The sequence below is a fragment of the Narcine bancroftii genome, chromosome 1, assembly GCF_036971445.1.
Source record: "Narcine bancroftii isolate sNarBan1 chromosome 1, sNarBan1.hap1, whole genome shotgun sequence".
In the NCBI taxonomy this organism is placed as follows: domain Eukaryota; kingdom Metazoa; phylum Chordata; class Chondrichthyes; order Torpediniformes; family Narcinidae; genus Narcine; species Narcine bancroftii.
Genome location: NC_091469.1, coordinates 163,627,330 through 163,645,506, shown reverse-complemented (window position 1 = coordinate 163,645,506; position 18,177 = coordinate 163,627,330).

The following is an 18,177-nucleotide window of genomic DNA, read 5'->3' as shown; positions in this document are numbered from 1 at the left end:
TATATTTTCTCTTGTTGTATATCTTAAGAATTTTACTAAAATGGATCTTGGTTTTTGCTGCGGTTGTGGTTTCGTGGCTAAAGTTCTATGTGCCCTCTCTATTTCCATTTCTTCCTGTAATTCTGGTCTTCCTAGGACCCTGGGGATCCAATCTTTTATAAATTCTCTCATATTCTTGCCTTCTTCATCTTCCTTAAGGCCCACTATCTTTATATTATTTCTTCTATTATAGTTTTCTATTATATCTATCTTCTGAGCTAACAGCTCCTGTGCCACTTTAGCTTTTTTATTAGATTCTTCTAATTTCTCTTTTAAGTCTTTTACTTCCATATCTACAAATGTTTCTCATTTTTCCATATTTTCCACTCTTTTTGCCAATTCTGAAATGGCCACTTCCATTTTATTCATTCTTTCTTCTGCATTCTTAATTCTTCTTTTTATCTCATCAAATTCTTGTAATTGCCATTCTTTCACTGATTCCATATATTCTTTAAAAAAAGATCCATCCATTGTCTCGCCTTTCTCTTCTTCTTCCACTTCTTTCTGTTCTTCTTCTTCTTCTTCCTCTGGATTGACCATCTGTTGTTTCCTTGTTTTCTTTTTACCCTCTTCTTTCTTGTTCTCGTTATTGTCTGTGTTCTGCACCTGCTGCTGTGCTGCAGGTGTCTCTCTCAGCTGTGGAGATCGACTCCGCAGCTGTTCCCCCCTCCCGTCAGTGTGTTTTTTCATGCACATCGCGCATGTGCGGTTGCGCACTTTTACTCGGCTCTGCGAGCCATTTTTGTAGTCCCAAGCCCGGGACCTCCACTGACCTGTGGGAGCGGGCTTCTCTCTCCGCGGCGGGCCTCTTCGGACAGGTAAGGCCTTCACCTTCTTCCGACGTCTTTCCTTCTTCTTTTCTTCCCATTGTTTTTGGTTTTTCTTTCTTCGCTGCCATTTTCTTCACACTTTTACTTTCACTTTGTTTTGATTTTTAAGTTTGTGCCTTTGCTTTTTCTCTATCTTTTTTTTAACTTTTCTGGAGAGGGCTGGAGTTCCCCTACCGGCCACTACTCCATCACGTGACTCCCCCCCCCCGGGATAGTGGCAGTTGAAGTAAGAAAGGGCCACCCTTTTCAAGGAACAAAATGGATTTCGCAGGTAGGCACAGGTAAGGGCCGGTTTTAGATATATATTTTGTTTTTCTAGTCATAAACAGTGAATAGCAGCCAAGGAAGGGGAAAGCTCCTCTTCCAGCAGTATCCCTGGCGACTTCATCGACAAGGAGTACATCCAGCTGCAGCTCCTGACAAGCCGAGTTCAGGAATTGGAGCTGGAATTGGATGAACTCTGGATCATTTGGGAGGCAGAGGGGTTGATAGACAAGAGTTACAGGGACACTATCTCACCTAGGGGGCAGGAAAAGGGTAGATGGGTAACAGGAGGGAAAGGGAACAGGCAGGCAGTGCAGAGCACCTCTGTGGGCGTCCCCCTCAATAACAAGTATACCATTTTGGAAACTGTTGTGGGGGGGATCAGTCTCTGGCACGGAGTCTGGTCTGCTCCTGTGGCTAAGAAGGGAAGAGAGGAGGAGAGGTGGGCAAAAATGATAGGGGATTCCATAGGGGGACAGATAACTGTCAGGATAGAGGCCGGTAACAAGCTGTGTGCCTCAGGGTTCAGTATTGCGTCCTTTGCTGTTTGTCATATAGTTTAATGATCTGGATGATGGGGTGGTAAATTGGATAAGTAAATGCAGATGATACTAAAATAGATGGAATTGTGGATAATGAAGAAGGTTTTCAAAGATTGCAGAGGGATTTGGACTGGTTGGAAGAGTGGGCTGAAAGATGGCAGATGGAGTTTAATGCTGAGAAGTGTGAGGTGCTTCACTTTGGAAGGAATAATCAAAACAGGACGTACGTAGTAAACGCGAGGGTATTGGGGAATGCAGTGGAGCAGAAAGATCTGGGAATAGCGGTTCTTCATTCCCTGAAGGTAGAATCTCATGTGGATAGTTTGCTGGCCTTTATCAATCAAAGCATGGAATACAGGAGTTTGGAGGTGACGTTGAGACTGTTCAAGGCATTGGTGAGGCCAAATTTGGAATACTGCGTGCAGTTCTGGTCACCAAATTGTAGGAAGGATATCAACAAGGTAGAGAAGGTGCAGAGAAGATTTACTAAAATGTTACCTGGGTTTCAGAATCTAGATCACAAGGAAAGATTGAGCAGATTAGGTCTTGATTCCTTGGAGCGTAGAGGTTGAGAGGGGATTTGATAGAGGTATTTAAGATTATGAAGGGGATAGATAGAGTTGATGTGAAGAGGCTTTTTCCATTGAGAGTAGGAGAGATTGAAACAAGAGGTCATGAGTTGAGAGTTAAGGGGGAAAAGTTTAGAAGTAACATGAGGGGGAACTTCTTCACTCAGAGAGTGGTGGCTGCGTGGAATGAGCTTCCAGGAGAAGCAGTGGCAGCTGGGTCCATTTTGTCATTTAAGGAAAAATTGGATAGGTATATGGATGGGAGGTGTAAGGTAAAACATCATGAGATGGGAATGTGTAGGGAGTTACCCTGTACAGGGCAGTAACAAGAAGGGGAGGTGTCCTTGTACTCCTGTTAGGTAAAACATCATGAGATGGGAATGTACAGGGCTGTAACAAGATGTAAATGCATCCTTGTACTTACAAGATAAGAGAGACATTGATGGATTGAGAGGCAGGAAGCTAGCAGGGAAAGGATAGCAACAGTTTTAGTCATTGGACAAGTAATGATATGATGATGTTCTAAGCATGTATCCAAGGGTATAAAAAATCACCATTTTGCTGATAACGGCAGAATGCATTCTCCGACTAACTTTGTTAGTCGCAAGTGTTACAATCCGGTAATAAAGAACAAAGAACCCTGATTTCGACTCAGTCTGGTGTTTGTCTCACTCATTCATGAACAAAGCAGACCTAACAATTTGGTGACCCCGACGTGATGGGTGAGTGAACACTGGACGACGGTTTCTGTTTTTTCTGACAATCATCTCAGCCGGCTGATAAAAAGGTCCAGAGAAGCCTGTTTTAACAAAATTCTCTTTTTTTTAAAATCTTTATGATTGTCAGTAAGAACTGGAGATCGGACAAATTAGACGACCACAATTGAAGGTCGCATGCCAGGATTGTAACACGTAAGTGATTACAGACAAGATAAAAGTCCTTAAGGTGTTTGAATGACATTTATTAAGTTCTTCGCAAGAAACTACTAGAGTTTAAAAGTCTTTATTGTGTCGTTGCAAAGTCCAATAGAGTGAGAAGGTGGTCTATAAACAATTGAGGACCTGAGTTTTCTGCCCTAAACTGGTTATTAAGAGGAGAAATCTCCCACGTGAAGGTTGGGCTTTGAAAGAAAACAAAGGTTCAGGCTTATTGGCCTCAATTGTATCTGAGAGACTGACTTATAAATGTCCGGTAGGTATGATAATGTCTGTACACTTGAGAAGTTAAGAATTTATTTCCCCAATTCGCCGTGGTGGAATACCACAGCAGACACTAGAGACCTTGAGACAACAAAAAAAAGTACTCAGGGACGCCTGCCTGGTGAACAAGAACGACGACAGAAGGCTGCGACAGCTGTGTCCGGATCAGGTAGGAGATATTAATGAAAAAGTTGACAAACTCCTAAGAGACACCCAGTTTATTCGAAATACTTTTGATAAGTTAAATGAGGGTATTCCCAACATCACCAAGGAGATAAAGTTACGTAAATTCATAGATTGGTACAGGGAAACAGGACAAAAGTATAGCCCAAATATTTGGTTTTCTAGTTGTAATTTAACTTTCAGACCCCTTTGGGAAAACAGAGAGTGGAAAACGAGCAATCAGAGTATACAGGACAGTCTGAAGTCAATTGGAGGACAAGACTTAGAGACTGTTCTTTTAAAAGATATTAGTCATCCAGCTTGCAAGGAGACATTTTTAAAAGCAATTTTCGTTGACATAGATCCCCTAAACGGACAAAAACCTAAATTAAAACAGGCATTAGAAAGCGGTCCCGCAGCTATGGCTGTACAGTTGCCTGCTAAGACTTTTGACCAAGTTATTAAGGAAATTAATCAGGAATTAGAGGAGCGAAATACCAGTAATGCGGCATTGGAAAAACAAAAAATGCTCCGAAAATGTGTAGACCGCTGGAGGAAGAGGGGTTGGTTACCCGGGGGCACTGAGATGTTCCTGACAGGTGAGAAAAAAAAAAATTTTAAAACGTAGAGGCTTAGATAAGCTGGAAGAAACAAAACACAGAAGGGAAAGGAAAAGTGCCTGTTTCCAGTTTCCAGCCACGAAGTGTCCGGGTTTGCTCTCTCCCTCCCTCCTTTCACCCTCCCCCCCCTCTCTTCTCTCCCCCCCCTCTCTTCTCTCCCCCCCTCTCTCTTCTCTCCCCCTCTCTCTCTTCTCCCCCCCCCTCCTCTCTCACCCACTCCCCCTCCCAATCCCAATCTGTGGCGGTGCTGCCCTGAAATCCCCAGGTTGGGCAGGGCAGAGAAATACAATTTGGTTTTAATTTTGTGCCCACAATTCCAGCTCCGCATCAAATGGGATCCTGTTTTATCCTCTCTCCCTCCCTCTTTCCCGCACCCCCACCATTGCGGGATCAGGGCAGACATTGTGGGCTGACATGTAGCTCACTCGAGGTGGGAGGGAAGGAAGGAGTGATAGTTCCCAGTGGTGGGAGACCCATTCTGATCCAGACCAGTGATCACAGGATGAGAACCTTTTAAAACCTTTGAAACCTTTAAAACCTTTGAAACGAAAGTGTTAATCTGAAGACATTTTCTCTCTATCTCTTGTGCTCTGTGTATCTGCCTCTCTATCTCTTTCTCTCGCTATGCTCTCTCTCTCTCTCTCTCTCTCTCTCTCTCTCTCTCTCTCTGGCACCCCAGATGGGACACTGGAGTCACGTCCCTTATATCCAGATATTGAGACACTGGGGTGTGACAAGAACCTCGGGAATAGGGACACATCAGACGAGGTACAGGCCCCTTTAATAAAAATAGAAGGGGGAGTAATAGATGTAGAGACCCCTCTGGAGTCCAAGAAAATAGAAAAGGAGTTAGAGATACAGAAATGGAACATGAAAAAGGTTCAGGATAACATTAAAAACTTAAACAGAGATATTAATGTGCTGGGGCAGATCAGTGAGGATCAAAAAGAATTAATGGTAGGTGTATTGAAGGAAGTGGAAAAGATAACTACAACACTGTCAGGAGAAATTAAAGCTGAAGGAATGGTAATAGGAGTAAAGGACGAAAAGTGTAGTACAGATGAGGAAACGAGATACGATCCACCATGGGAGGAAAGTAAAAGGAAAAGACTCGGGAGGGAGAAAAATAGACATGCCTACCTGGACATAGTTAGAACAAAAGAGAAAGATGTAAAACAACTAAACTATGGCCGAAAAGATTATCTTAGAGATGAACGTGACCAATATACCTTTGACCCTGAGACATTGGAAGCTGATAGGGACAGTGACAGTGACGAAGAAGAGTCAGAACAAGGTGGGATAAATAAATGCATGCCAAGAGTAAAGAAGGAGCAGAAATCCCCAAAATTGAGATATCAATGCCCATTACTGATCACGGGACGGGGAACTCAAAAATATGTACCCTGGTCACGAATGGACTTAGAGAGTTTAATGAAAAAACTACCTCCGTTGAGTAATGGGGCTAGTCCATGGATTTCTTGTTTTGAGCGAGAAACCTGCCAAGAACAATTAGCACTCGCAGATGTCAGAACTATCATGATAAAATTAAAGGCAGAAGGGGCCCTGAAGCAAATAGAGAAAATTGTAAGAAGCAGTAAATTGGGGGATGAAATAGAATTTAACCCACTTCGGAATAAATTTTGGGAAGCACTTAGAGAAACATTTCCTACACCCTATAGTTTGGATGCCTTGGTAACCCTTCAACTAAAGGAAGGAGAGACTGCACACGAGTATTTCACTCGAGCATGGGACTTATGGGAAACAGGGACTGGAGAAAGACCCGACCACAGCCCTTTAGGAAGGGCTCACTTTCGTAATGGGATAATAAATGGACTACCTGCTACGGTTCAAGCAAAATTAAGGGACATTGTGGGATTAGAGACAATGTCAGAGGATTTGTGGAAAAGACACCTGACACATGCAATCAAACGACATCGTCAATCAGAGCATGCTAAGTCAGAAAGTGCGTCCCAGAAGGAGGTGGACAAGACAACCGATAAATTGGTGAGAGCCATAGAACATATAGGGGTTAAATTAGCGGCCCAACAGATAGTCCCACAGGTCATGGGGCCAGTGATAAATCCGGGACCCCAAGTAAGAAATGGTTGGGAAAGACAGCTAGGTACAATGTATAGAGGGGAACATGCAGTATGCTGGTACTGCCAAAATCCTGGACACTACCAGCGGAACTGTCCGGAGGCTGGGAGAGCAAGGGGAAAAAGATTACCCTCTATGAGAGGCTATCGGGGAAGAGGAGGAAACTTAAGAGGACAAGCAAGGGGTAGGGGTGGACACATTGATGGGCCCCAGAGAATCGGGGGGTGGCAGAGTGATCAACAAGTCCAGGCACCTCAGTGTAATGACTATATTGAGGAAGGTGCTGAATTTGATTATTGAAGGTGCCCTGGAGAATCAAAAATCACGCCTCCCTGGGAGCCACCAAAAATTTGGGGGACGGTAAATGGAGAAAAAATTGAATTTATGGTTGACACAGGGGCAGCAGTTACGACAGTGATTAAAAAACCCCCAGGGAGCACATTTTCGGGCAAAACATTATCTACAATAGGATTCTCCGGGATAAGGGAAACACAGCCCTATACAGATAACATCGACATGACATTTGGACGACAAAGGGTTAAAACGCCTGTCCTGGTTGTGCCAAGTTGCCACATTAATTTATTAGCAAGGGACATTCTTACCAAACTAGGAATAACCATACAATGTTCTGAGAAGGGCCTTCGGTTAACATACCCAGGGGATACAATAAGAAGGGGAGGACAGTTTATAGTAATGACCCCATCTAACGCTTCAGAAGACTCTGTGGAGGTTAGTATTTTCTGGAGTCGGCTACTGTATGATGAACCAGGCCCAGGGCTGATTAAACAGTTTTTTGAGTGGAGGGCCAGTATTCCTCGGTATGGGGATTACCATTATCCACTAGATCCTATGCATGTTACATTAAACTACACCATCCACCCGGACCAGGAATATGAGGAGAGGTGGGACTCTCTAAAAGAAGGGAAGACAGAAATGATACATTGTCCATTTATCTTTGTAGGTAAGGAGGGAATAGCTGCTATGGTTGTCATGACAGAAGAACAATGGAGTGGTTCTGCTTAGGAGTGGAAAGTGTGCCTCATGTGACCTTGGGTATTGACAAAGATCATCACGCTCGACAGCTGGGTCCGATGGTAAAGGAAGCGATAGGGTGTGAATACAGGCAGACAGAAATCCCGGGATATTCCACCTCGGAGGGAGGAAAATTTGTCAGACTGAATATTGAAGCATGGGACCAGGTAGTGAATGAGAAAGTAGAAAGAGACCGAGCCATAGAAGGAGAAAATATTGATCACAGAGACTCAGACAAATATCTTTCTAATCTGAGTCCACATATATGGACAACGGGGCCCTATGATGTGGGAGTAATAAAAGGAGAGGTATTTCTAAAATTGGCCAACCCCGGGCAGGAACCAATATGGAGAAAACAATACCGCTTGTCGCCCAGTCAGGAGGAGGGTATTAAAGGAACGATAGAAGGGTTAATGGAGTCAGGGGTTTTAAGGGCGGCACCTGACAGTATGTGGAACACGCCCATCATGCCTGTTCCCAAACAGGGTAGAAAAGACTGGAGGATGGTACACGACCTCCGGGAGATTAACTTGGCTACCAAGACTATCGGGAGACCAGTCCCAGACCCATATGTAGCACTTAGGGCTCTGAGTCCGGAGCACGAATACTATACTGTCATTGATCTGGCAAACGCATTCTTCTGCTTGAAATTAGCTGAGGAATGCCAAGACTGGTTCACTTTCACTTACCAAGCACATCGGTACACATACACTAGATTACCTCAGGGTTATAAGGACAGTCCAGGACTGTTCAATCAGGCCCTTAGCGAAATCCTAATGAAATTAAAGCTCCCGGAAGATGTTACACTGATTCAGTATGTAGACGACCTACTATTAGCAAGGAAAACGCCACAAGGGTGCCTGACAGGGCAGCCAAACAGGTTACTGGTTATCATGAACATATACAGGGGATGATTTTGAGGTCCCATAACAAAAAAATGAATCTGAAACTAAGGAGACTTGTAGCAGATTGAATGACTACACAGATGAGTTTTGTGGAGGAAGAGTGCTGTACAACTGGCTCCCCGCTAACTGGGATGGTCGGTGTGCTCTAGTAACCCTTAATGCGCCAGTGCTGATTGTCAAAAGGCAGGAGGGAGACGAGGATTCCCTAGAATTGCGCCACACAGAGAGTTGGCTGTGGAGAAAAAGGAGGAGTGTTGGACTCTTGGGGCCGGGAGGAAGGAACCCTGATGGGGTATGGATTGATGCCATTGGCCAAGCCCGGAATATTCCGGACGAATTTAAATTAGCCGATGAGACTGCAGCTGGGTTTGAAAGCTTTCCTGTTTTTAGTGCAATATTTCCCATCACTGTAAATAAGAATGTTAATAGGATCAACCTTATTCACTATAATGTCCAGCGCCTTGTAAATTTGACCAAGGACGTTGTTGAGGCAATACATCAACAACTGTCAGAAACTTCCCTTATGACACTTCAGAATAGGATAGCGATTGATATGGTCCTGGCAGAGAAAGGTGGAGTGTGTGCTATGTTTGGAGATCTATGCTGCACTTCTATCTCTAATAACACAGGGCCAGATGGATCACTCACTAAGGGTTAACGAAACTTAGGGCATTGGCGAAAGAATTAAAAGCCCAGTCTGGAGTCTCCAATCCTGTTTTATTCTGGTTACAGGGAGTGTTTGGGAGATGGAGCACATTGTTAGGACAACTTTTGCTGGGTTTGTTCATTTCTGTATCAATTTTTATCACTTGTGGCTGTTGTTGTATTCCATGCATTCGAACGCTGGTCACGAGGACCATAGAGAAAGCCTTTGCTGACCGTGATGAACTGCCTCCGAAATATCAAGCTGTGCAGGCTGTGGAGCAAGACTATCTCACATTACAGGAGACGGAGAAAGTTGCTGAGATCGATCTGGAGTCTGAAGGGGAATGTGATAGAAAGGAGGGATTGTGAATTAGATTGTTACACATATAATTTTAACCTTGCTTGTAACCTAAATATTATAACCTTGATTGTAACCCAAATATTATAACATTGATTGTAACACAAACATTATTAATCAGATTGTAGAACAAGTATTATGAATTAGATTGTAGACCATATGTTAACTTGGGAATTTACTAATGTACGGGGGGTTAGCTAGTTTTTTGCTTGGGGGCAAATGGGATGAAACTTGTAAACAGGCAATGGGATCGGGGTGACGGATGGGGGGTGTACGCAAAGGAGGGTTGGGGGAGCCCTCGCCCACCAGCCGAACTGCCCTGTGAACAGAACCCGTATAGAGCTTGGCAATAATAGGCGAACTAATGTAACGCGGTGGTAGCATAGTCAGGGCGAGATTGTCCTCTAAAGAGGACAAAGGAGGGATTGTAAGGTAAAACATCATGAGATGGGAATGTGTAGGGAGTTACCCTGTACAGGGCAGTAACAAGAAGGGGAGGTGTCCTTGTACTCCTGTTAGGTAAAACATCATGAGATGGGAATGTACAGGGCTGTAACAAGATGTAAATGCATCCTTGTACTTACAAGATAAGAGAGACATTGATGGATTGAGAGGCAGGAAGCTAGCAGGGAAAGGATAGCAACAGTTTTAGTCATTGGACAAGTAATGATATGATGATGTTCTAAGCATGTATCCAAGGGTATAAAAAATCACCATTTTGCTGATAACGGCAGAATGCATTCTCCGACTAACTTTGTTAGTCGCAAGTGTTACAATCCGGTAATAAAGAACAAAGAACCCTGATTTCGACTCAGTCTGGTGTTTGTCTCACTCATTCATGAACAAAGCAGACCTAACAGAGGGGAATGGAGGGTTATGGACAAGGTGCAGGGAGGTGGGATTAGAGGAGAGGACTTGGTTTAGTGTGGACTAGAAGGGCTGAGATGGCTTGTTTCTGTGTTGTAATTATATGGTTATAAGAGGTTCTGTGGAAGAGATTGAGTATCCCAAATGGTCTGTTGCCTCCCTGGTGCTAGGGTGTGAAATATCGCAGCTCGAGTTCACAGCATTCTCAGGAGGGAGGGTGAACAGCCAGATGTGAAACTTGGTTGCAGGAGGGGCAGGACTGGCAGCTCCATGTTTGGGCTTCTGTTGCTTCAGACGTGATAGAACAGGGGGGCTGAAAGGGGAGAGGAGTGGCATTGTTCGTCAGAGAAAATATCACAGCTGTGCTCAGACAGAACAGGACAGGCCAGAGGGCTCGTCTACTGAGGCTTCATGGGTGGAGCTGAGGAACAGGAACGATATGACCACACTCATGGAGTTGTATTATAGACTGTCTAATAGTTAGCGAGAATTGGAGGAGCAGATCTGTAGAGAGACAGCAGACAGCTGCAGAAAACATAAGGTTGTGATAGTCGGAGATTTTTTTCCACATATTGGGACTGGGACTCCCATTCTCTAAAAGAGCTGGGTGGCTTGGAATTTGTCATATGTGCTCAGGAAAGTTTTCTAAATCAATATATAGAGGCACCAAATAGAGTCCAATACTGGATCTCCTATTAGGGAACGGGACAGGACAGGTGACTGAAGTAATGCCATTAGTTTCAAGTCATTTATGGAGAAGGATGGGTCTGGGCCTCAGGTTGAGATTCTAAAGCGGAGAAAGGCTGATTTTGAGGAAATGAGAAAGGATCTAGAATGCGTGGATTGGGAGAAGTTGTTTTTGGGTAAGGATGTGCGAGGTAAGCAGAGGACTTTTGAAAGGGAAATTTTGAGAGTACAGAGTTTATATGTTCCTGTTGTAGCCGTGCACAACTCAAAAGAAGACTCACATGCAGTTTAATCAGGATAAGCTCTGAGTTTTATTTGGGCCGAAGCCCCACTTTTACACTTGCACTGTTCCCACCATGGTCCCCATTGGCTGATGTTACAACATGTATTGCACAAGTGGGTTTTCCCGCGCGTGGATACTTTCTTGTGTAGCAATGCCTTCTTCCTCGCGCGCTGTCCCTGTCTGTTGACTGCGTAGCAAGGCCAGTGCCATTTTGGGGGTCGCTAGCCTTTAAGCTGCTCTTGTTCACCTGCTGGTTCACTTGTTGGGGCCACTGCTGCTGTGTGGGCTCCTGAACTTTGGTTCGGCTCGCTGCCCGGAGCACCGGCTCCATCGCCGCCATGACAGGCCACCATATGACTCCCCCCCACCCCCACCCCCAGGACCAGTGGTATTGTTCTTATTGTCCTTGGTGCCCAGAGGCAAAGTTCTGTAGCCTTCGGTGGCCTGCTTCTTTGGCATGCTGCTGGTGTCTCAACCGGGCATGCCGGGTCCAGGTGTGCTGGCTTCAGCCTGTCCATGGTGAAGACCTCCATCATGCCTCCGACCTCCAGCTTGAACATGGCTCTGTTGTTGTGGATGACCTGGAATGGACCCTCGTATGGCCTCTGAAGTGGAGGAGGATGTTGACCCTTGAGAATGGAAACATACTCACAGTCCTGCAGGTTTTTGGGTATGTTGGTCCTCGCGTGTCCATGCCTGGAAGGTGGAATCAGGGTCAGGTTGCCCAGTTTTTCCCTTAGCCTGCTGAGGAACACTGCAGAGTTGTCCTGCTGTCTGCCTGGGGATGGTATGAATTGTCCCAGGACCACCAGTGGAGCTCCATAGACGAAGAGATGTTGAGGTCCTCCTTGGGTGCTGTGTGGATACCCAACAGTGCACATGGTAGCTCATTTACCCTGTCAGGTCCTTGGAGTCTGCTCATGAGCACGGTTTTGAGGTGCCTGTGGAAGTGCTCCACCAACCCATTTAAATGTGGGTGGTAGGCTGTTGTGTAATGTAGCTGGGCACCCCACAGACTGGATGTGAACTGGTTCCCTCTGTCAGATATGATGTGGGACAGTAACCAGAACTGTGCCACCCAGGATGAGATGAGGGCCCTGGCGTACGAGGTTGTGGACATGTCTGCCAGCAGGACTGCTTCTGACCACCTGGTGAAGCAGTCGACCATCAAGAACAGACAGTGGAAACCCTGGGATACTATGGGTCCTACTATGACCATGTGGATTTAGTCGAACCTTCGTACTGTGGACTCGAAGTGCTGAGGTGGGGTATTGGTATGCTGATGTACCTTGGTTGTTTGGCACTGTGTGCTCACCTTCGCCCACCCGCTGACCTGTTTCTACAATCCATGCCACATGTATTTGCTGGCCACCAGCCAGACTGTGGTCCCGATGGATAGGTGAGTCAGTCCGTGGATGGAGTCAAAAATCTGTAGTCTCCAAGCTGCTGAGACGATGGGTCTGACCTGACCAGTGGCCACGTCGCACTGGAGGGTGGTGTTACCTGTGCTGACTTTAATGTCCTGGAGCTGCAGTCCCAATATGGTAGTCCTGTACCGGGGCATCTTGTCTTTCTGCTGTGCCTCTGCCAGAGCCACGAAGTCCTCTCCCCTTGATAGCGCGTGGATACTTTGCCTGAACAGTGCATTGGCCACCACGTTGTCCTTGCCAAAGACGTGCCTTACATCTGTGATGTACTCTGGGATGTAAGACAGGTGTCGTTGCTGCCATGCCGAACAGGGGTCCGAGATCTTAGCCAAGGCAAAAGTCAGGGGCTTGTGATCTGTGAAAGCCGTGAAGGACCTGCCCTCTAGGAAGTACCTGAAGTGGTGGATGGCTAAGTACAGTGCCAGTAGATCTCTGTCAAAAGCACTGATTTCCTTCGATCTGCTGCTCCAGAACTCCACTCATCGCCATTCCTGAGGCATCCACCATCAGGGCCATTGGAGTCTCTGACCTGGGATGTTCCAGGAGAGCAGCATCCACCAGGGCTTCCTTGGCTTTCACGAAGGCTTCTGCTGACTCCTCCCAAGTGATTTCCGCTCAGATGGCAGGCAAGGCAAAAGATAAGGCCCACATGATCCAGGCAGCTGAGATAGAAATTGATCATTCCCACGAACCCCTGTCGTCCCTTGTCATGTTGGGTCTGGGGATCTTCCAGATAGCCTCCACTTTAGTGGGTAGCGGTGTGGCTCCTTCCCTGATTATCCTGTGGCTCAGGAGGTCAATGATCTCCAATTGGAACTGGCATTTGGCTGGGTTGATTATCAGGCCAAATTCACTCAATCGGGTGTAGAGGTTGTGGAGGTGCGCCATATGCTCCTGTTGGTTCCTGCTCACCACCAGGACGTCATCCAGGTAAATGAAGGTGCCGGCCAGGTCTTGGCACACTGCATCCATGAGTCACTGGAAGGTCTGTGTGGTGTTCTTTAACCTGAACGACATTCGGAGGAATTTGAAGAGGCCGAACGGAGTGATGATGGCAGTCTTGGGAATATCATCAGGGTGTACTGGGATCTGATGATATCCCCACGTGAGGTCTACCTTGGAGAAGATCCTTGCCCCATGCAGGTTAGCCGTGAAGTCCTGGATGTGTGGCATGGGATACTGATTCAGTGTGGTGGCCTCATTGAGCTGGCGGTAGTCGCCGCATGGTCTCTGATCCCCACATGCTTTGGGTACTGTGTGCAAGGGAGAAGCCCATTGGCTGTCTGACCACCGTACGATGACGAGCTCCTCTGGTTTCTTGAATTCTTCCTAAGCCAGCTGGAGCTTCTCCCGAGGAAGGTGCCTTGCCCTTGCGTGGAGCAGCGGGCCCTGGTTCAGGATGTGTGCTGTACTCCATGGTGAATTGGGGGGGAGAGCATTACAGGGAACTTGGCCAGGACCCTGTTGTACTCATGGTCCGATCTCTGTACGGAGTCTAGGAAGAATGCTGGGAGCCTGGCGTCTTTGAGGGGGAAGGTTTGAAAAGTCTTGGCGTGGACCAATCTCTTTCCCTTGATGTCCACTATCAGGCTGTGGGCATGTAGGAAGTCTACCCCAAGGAATGGCTGTTCCACTGCAGCCAGCGTGAACACCCATGAAAAGAGGCTGCCTCCCAACTGCAAATGGACCTTGCAAGTATTGTTCGTCTGAATCTGGGGCTCGACTGCCTGTTCCTGGTGTCCTGTTCCAATGGGGGCAGGATGCTGGCCTCTGCTCCTGTGTCCAAACAGGAGGCTGTCTTGATGGCCAGCTGACATGGCCATTAGCAATGGCTGGCCCCTGGCATTTCCCGAAAATGTGAATGGCAGCCTGCACCAGTGGGCTCCAGTGGCCCATCTCGTGGTAGAAACACCACTGGTCGTTTTGATCACCTCCCGTGGGGCACTGCTGTTCTCTCAGCAGCTCTGAATGAGTCTGGCTGCGGGGTTTAGTGCAAAGCCCCACGGACTCCGAGCACTCTCTATTCTGTTTCCACAGAATGTCCGCTCGTGTTGCTACTTTCCATGGGTCGCTGAAATCCACATCAGCTAGGAGCAGATGGATGCCTTCAGGCATACCAAGGTTGCTCCAGGAATTCTTCGTCAAACATTATGCAGGGCTCGTGTTTGTCCAGGAGGGCAGCATTTCAGGTGTAGCATTTCTAGGCCGTCCAGGTGTAGCAGACATGTCCCTCTGTCATGTCATGTGAGCCCTAAGGTCTCAGCAACGGGTATCGGCAACACGGAGCAAATGAGGTACTTGAGGAGTCTAAATAATGCAAGAAAAACCTCAAGAAAGAAATCAGGGAGGTTAAAAGAAGATGTGAGGTTGCTTTGCAGACAATGTGAAAGGAAAATCCTAAGGGTTTCTACTGGTACATTAAGAGTGAAAGGATATTAAGGGACAAAATGGGTCCCCTTGAAGATCAGAGTGGTCGGCGTTGTATGGAGCTGAAAGAGATGGGGAAGATCTTAATTTTTGTTCATCAGTATTCACTCATGAAACGGGCACAGAGTCGAGGGATAGTCGAGGAAGTGCTTGCTGTCTTAAAGCAAATAAGAGTGGATAAATCCCCAGGGCCTGACAAGGTATTCCTTCAGAGCTTGAGGGAGGCTCGTGTAGAAATTGCAGGGGCCCTGGCAGAAATATTTAAAATGTCCTTAGCCACAGGTGTGTTGTCAGAGGATTGGAAGGTAGCTCACGTCACCCCGTTGTTTAAAAAAGGCTCCAAAAGTAACCCTGAAAATTATAGGTGAGAAGTAAGTAGAGTATTGGAAGGTGTTCTGAGAGATCAGATATCCAACTATTTAGATAGCCAGAAAATGATTAAAAATAGTCAAGATGGCTTTGTGTGTGGTAGGTCGTGTTTAACCAATGTAGAGTTTTTTGAGGTTACCAGGAAAGTTGGCGAAGGAAAGGCTGTGGATGTTGTCTATGTGAACTTTAGTAAGGCCTTTGACGAGGTCCCATATGGGAGGTTAGTCAGGAAGGTTCAGACACTAGGTTATTCGTGGTGAAGCAGTGAACTGGATTTGACAATGGCTGGACGGGAGAAGCCAGAGAGTAGTGGTGGATGATGCTTCTCAGACTGGAGGCCTGTGACTAGAGGTGCCTCAGGGATCGGTGCTGGGACCATTGTTGTTTGTTATCTATATCAATGATCTGGATGATAATGTGGTAAAATGGATCAGCAAGATTGCAAATGAGACTAAGATTAGAGATGTTGTGGACACTGAGGAAGGTTTTCAAAGTTTGTAGAGGGATCTGGACCAGCTGGAGCTGGAAAATGGCCGATGGAGTTTAATGCAGACAAGGGTGAGGTGTTGTATTTTGGAAGGACAAACCAAGAAAGGACGTACACGGTGAATGGGGTAGAACAGAGGGATCTGGGATTACAGGTACATAACTCCCTGGAAGTGGTATCATAGGTGGATAGGGTTGTAAAGGGAGCTTTCATAAATAAAAGTACTGAATACAGGAGTTGGGATGTTATAGTAAAGTATAAAACATTAGTGATGGCAGATTTGGAGGCTTGCGTGCAATTTTGATCACTGAACTACAGGAAAGATATCAATAAGATAGAAAGAGTCCAGAGAAGATTTACTAAGATGTTGCCCAGTCTTCAGGGACTGAGTTACAGGGAAAGGTTAAACAGTTAAGACTTTATTTTCTGGAGTGTAGAAGAATGAGGGGAGATTTGATCGAGGTATTTAAAATTATGAGGGGGGTAGACAGAGTAAATGTAGGTCGGCTTCTTCCACTGAGGAAGGGTTAGATACAAACCAGAGGACATGGGTTAAGGGTGAAAGGGGAAAAGTTTAGGGGAAGCATGAGAGGTAGCTTCACACAGAGAGAGTGGTGGGGGTGTGAAACGAGCTTCCAGCTGAAATGGTGAATGTGGGCTCAATTTATATTTTTAAGAATTTGGACAGCTACATAGATGGGAGGATTATAGAGGTCTGGGTGCAGGTCAGTGGAACCAGGCACAAAAAAAATGGTTCGGGACCAAAAGGCCTGTTTCTGTGCTGTATTCTCTGATTCTCCCCATAACTAATCCCTGCCTAATCCAGAACCTATTAATCTCTGCCTTAAATACTCCCAACAACCCGTCCTCCACAACCACCTGTGGCAACAAATTCCACAGATTCACCACCCTCTGGCTGAAGAAATTCCTCCACATCTGTTCTAAAATGGCACCCTTCAATCTTGAAGTTGTGCCCTCTTGCCCTAGACACTCCCACCATGGGAAAACCTTTCTACGTCTACTCTGTAGACGTCTACTCTGTAGACGTAGAAGGGGGTCGGCTCTGTGAGAAACCACAGGAGATGGGTGAAATTTTAAACCATTTTTTTCTTCCGTATTTACTAAGGAAAAGACTATTGAGCCAGATGAAGTGAAGGAATATGGTAGGGAGATCATGGATAATATAAGAATTAACCAGAAGATATGGTGGATAAATCTCTAGGTACTGACAAAATATTCCCTAGGACCCTGAGAAAGGTTAGTGAACAAATAGTGGAGGCATTGATAGAAATATTTAAAATGTCACTGGCAATTTGTTCTGCTGTTCAAAAAAGGATCCAAAAGTAGACCTGGTAATTGTAGGCCTGTAAGTCTTATGTCAGTGGTAGGTAAATTAATGGAAAGAGTTCTTAGAGATGGTATATACAACTATTTGGAAAGACAGGGATTGATTCGGAGTAATCAGCATGGTTTTGTACATGGTTGATCATGTCTAACAAACCTTATAGTTTTTCGAGGGGATTACTAAAAAGGTTGATGAGGGGAAGGTGGTGGATGTTGTCTATTTGGACTTTAGTCAGGCTTTTGACAAGGTTCCCCATAAGATGTAAGTAAGGAAGGTGGAATCATTAGGTATTAATGTTGAAGTAGTGAAATGGATTCAACAATGGTTGGATGGGAGATGCCAGAGAGTAGTGGTGGAAAATTGTTTGTCGAATTGGAGGCCGGTGTTGAGTGGAGTCCCTCAAGGATCGGTACTGGGTCCACTGCTGTTTATATATACTAATGATCTAGATGATAATGTGGCAGATTGGATTAGTAAATTTGCAGATGATACAAAGATTGGCAATGTGTTGGACCGTGAGGAAGATTATCAAAGTTTACAGGGTGATGAAGGTCAGTTAGAAGAGTGGGCTGAAAGATGGCAGATGAAGTTTAATACATTGGGGGGCATCCAGAGACATTTATGGTTGATCGACTAAAGCCCACTCATCTTGACCTTGATCGGCCCCTGCCACAACTCCCGATGTGAAGGTGCAGACGACTGCCTAAGCGCAGTGGACAGTAATGCCACCAGAGGTTCTTTTGGGGGGGGGGGCATGTAGTGGCTCACCAGAGGCTTCATCGAATCAACTCGGGAGGTTCCAAGTGACATTATGACGTTGCAATACGATGACGTCATTTGCAACGCACAGGGTTTTAAATGTTGTTGAGTAAATGACTTTTACTGAACTTCGACTCGACTACATCTGATCATTTTCTCATTCTTCATTTGGCACTGTGACACGCCTAGTAATAAAATCTAAAATTAGGTAGGGCCAGACCTCCACCTTTTTTTCAAATTTTGTGAATGAAATTGACTAATTCT